We start from the raw sequence: 4,038 nt of genomic DNA, 5'->3' as shown, positions 1-4,038 counted from the left end.
GGGCACTCCAGGGGGGAGTTGATGGAGCCCTCCCCGCCCCGAGGGACACAGCCCTGGCAGCCGAAAACCTCCATAACCCAACTACTGCCACACTCAAGGCCATTCCCCACATGCTTGGGCTGAGCCTCAGATATAAGTAAATGTATTCCTGGACCGCGCCGGCTGCGAATCATAAGACACTCCCTACCTATTCTCCATAAGTATCACACCACATTTGATAGGGGTTCAAATAGAACGCAACAAATCATAGAGGGAAATATATATATGCATATATACATAGTTTCATACATATACGAAAGCTCACATCACTAAACCTTCAACAACATGTTAGTAATATTCTAAAGAATGTCTTAATGGCCCCTGCCAAAATAGAACAATCTTCACACTGTCTCCTCTATGGATACTTTTTTGTAGCATTTTCAGCAGTTTTCCATAACAGACAGTACAAAATACATCATTTTGGTTGTGCTTTGGGACAGGGATTGGGGCATGAGATGGAAACGTCCCAAATTTGGTGGTGGGAAGGTGTAATGGTGGTGGAATTGGTGTTTAATATTAACTGTAATCAAATATTGTGAACCACATTATAAAGTAAAATTAAATTAACATACAAATAAATAAATAAATAAATAAAACAGGTCTGTAAGGAAAAATTCATCCTTAAATTGCTTGACAGTAAGGCAGTCACAGTCATAGATGAAGAGAGATATTGCCACCCAAATCCTGTCATTTCTAGCAAAACTTTTGCTCATGCTTGAATTCCTTCTACAACCCCAATAGCCCCTGCTTCATGAAAGGAGCTAGATACAGCGAAGCCAGAGCGCATTGGGTTCAAAGTCTCACTCTGTCATTAACTAGTGGTCTGGTCTTAGCCTAACTGTGACATTGACAAAACATTGACTAGTTGTGAGATTCTCTAACTTTCCACATCTGCTAAAAGTAAATAGCAATATCTGGGTCACAAGCTATCACTGAGGGTTATGTGCAAATCTCCTGATTCAGAGCAAACAAGACTTGCTTTCCCTCTTCCCTGCCTAGAGAAATCCTCTTCAAGGTCCATTAAAACTGTGACCTTCTTCTTGCCTTACACACGTCTAACCCTGATTTGATCCACAGCATTACACATGGTCTCCCAAATGTTTCCAGGAGTAAACCCTGAGCACAGGCAAGTGTGGCCCCAACCCCAAAAAGTTTAATGATAAAATAAAATTATTAAACTATCATATTAATTTCCATCTAGGTGTGAAAACTATAGAGACATGGTCTATGCTGTATTAATCTTAATATATGCAAGTACTTTTTAACAGAGCCAGGAAATATTAGCTTGATAACTGTTAAGCTATAAGCAAAGAAATAATCCCTTTCAATAGTTCAAATAAGGTTGGTGTCATGACCTAGTTAATATCATACTTTTAGTTGGCTTTAGCATCATTCATCTACAGAGTTTTCTAAGAGGGTAAATAGACTTCTTGGTAAAAGAGAAACCAGCATGTCTACTTTATTTTGATTTTAAAAAGGCTTTAGACAACTGGGCACAATTCCAAGGGAAACATTTCCTGCTGCCTCTTTACCCACATAATGAAACCATAACCCTTTCCAATGCCTTTCATATTACCTCCTTCAGAAAGCCATTCCCTGTTTCTCCAATTTTATGAAACTCCTTCATCTTTTGAAGGGCAGGGGAATTTGGTTTCTTCTCTCTGTGGCAAACAGACTAGTTGGCTCTGCACACATAGAGTTTCTTGATTATGATCCAAGACCAGGTAAAGAGGCAGGAATTGTATCTTATCTTTGGTACATCTACAATACCTAGTGCAGGGTACACACATAACACACTTATAATATACAATTAAACAATACCAAGGACACAAATTAGTGGTAGGAAAACTGCAAATCTTGCATATATGAACTCTCACCATCACACACACATGAGTCTGTCTGTCTGTCTGTCTCATAAAGTGGCAAAATAGAAAGAAGGAAGCAAACTTTTTTCCCTTTCTTCCTGGGTACACCAAACTCTGAGACAGTCAGTATCATCTTGCACTTATATAGTACTGGAGATTAAACCAGATGTTGTTTGTCCTGGGTGTTTCCTAGGCCACTTAGTCATCTGCCTTCCAGCTCTTTCTACCTAGTGATCCCCAAAACCAGAGCCGTTAGGAGTCGCTCAGTGCTTGAAGACAACACCAGAGTTTTAACTTGCAGCCTCACACTTTCTGTACAAGTACTTAAACCACTGAGCCATTTTATAATCCCAAGAAACTTGAATTTTACCTAGTATCTGCTCTTTTAAGGACTTTCATATATAAAAGGAAAAAATGACTTGAATGTCTAGTGCGTGTTAGACTCTGTGCCGTGTAATTTGGGGAGAGTCTGCAATCGCTAAGCAGTGCTTGAGAAACCCTAAATAATTCTTGCTCATCTGGGCTGGCAGTTCATTTCAAGGGTCCTTCAGTGCCAGCAATCAACAGTACCATCCCAGTGATTCTTTGGGTTCATGCGCAAACTGTTTAATTTGATGTAGTCTCATTTGTCTCTTCTTGTTTCTATTGTCTTTGACAATGGAACCAAATTGTTGTCTTTGAGATCCAAATCCTGAAGTGTTCTTCCTATATATTACATAATTATCTTATGAAATAAATTTAATTAATGTCAACAGTGTTTGATTCACCTTGAATTGACATGTTGTGTAAGGTGACATGGATTCAATTTCATTTTTTATACAAGGCTATCATGTTTTATTAAAACCTTTTGTCTAAGAGGGAATCTTCACTCCATTTTGTAGACCCTAGTCCTTTGCCATAAATTAGTTGAGCATATCAAACTAGTCCATTGCTTCAAAAGCTTTTCCTTGATGATGCTTGCCATAACCATGCCATCGGACCCTGCACCAGGCTGCTTCACTCGGCGTGTCCCAGAGTGGGGTGAGTGAGAGCCTTCCTTGCCCCAAGGAAACCAAGTCTGGCAGCCAAAAACCTCCAGAACTCAACTGTCACCATGCTCAAGGCCGCTCTCCACATGCTCTGGCCAAGTCTCCCCCATGAGTAAACCTATTCCTGGACCTCGTGGCATTTACAACCACGCAACACTTCATAGGACACACCCTACCCATATTCCAAGAGTACCGCACCACATTTGATGGGGCTCAAAGTAGTAGGTAACCAATCTTAGAGTGAAATATATATATATATATGTATATATATATATATGTATATTTGTTTTGCTTGAGCAGGCCCAGTAATGTCTCCATTGTGAGACTTGTTGTTACTGTGTTTGGCATATCGAATATATGTCACGGGTAGCTTGCCAGGCTTTGCCGTGCAGGGGAGATACTCTCAGTAGCTTGCCAGGTTTTTACTAACATGTTTGTGATATCTTATATACTATCTTAATGGACCCTGTCAAAATAGAACAATCTTCATACTCTTTCCTCTAAGGATACTTTTTTGTAGCATTTTCAGTGGTTTTTATTACAGACAATACAAAATAAATTATTTCGGTTCTGCTTAGGGACAGGGATTGGGGTTTGGGATGGAAACATCTGAAATAAGGTGGTGGGAAGGTGTAATGGTTGTGGGATTGATGTTTGAATATCAAATGTAATCAAATATTGTAAACTACCTTATAAAATAAAAATTTTTTTAAATTTTTTTCAAAGAAAGAGAAAATCTGAGGACATTGGTAGTGTGAAATGTACACTGGTAAAGGGACAGGTGTTGGAACATTATATGACTGAAACCCAATCATTAACAGCTTTATTAAAAATACTAATAATAATAAATTAAGAAGTTTAAAAGCCTGTCCTTGTTATAATACATATGCTATTTCTATAGCTGTATAATATAGTTTCAAGTCAGAAACATAATCTCTCCAATTTTCATATTTCTCAGTATAGATTTGATTATTTCTGGTGCTTTTCCATTCCATGCAAATTTTATCAAGTCCTTGAAGAATGTCATAAAAGTTTTGGTGAGGTTTGCATCGAATTTGTGTAATAATTTAAGTAGATTGGTCATTTTGACAATGTTGATTCTTCCA

Source organism: Sorex fumeus, unplaced genomic scaffold (assembly GCF_029834395.1).
Source record: "Sorex fumeus unplaced genomic scaffold, SorFum_2.1 ptg000058l, whole genome shotgun sequence".
Taxonomy (NCBI): domain Eukaryota; kingdom Metazoa; phylum Chordata; class Mammalia; order Eulipotyphla; family Soricidae; genus Sorex; species Sorex fumeus.
Note: the sequence above shows the minus strand (reverse complement) of the source record.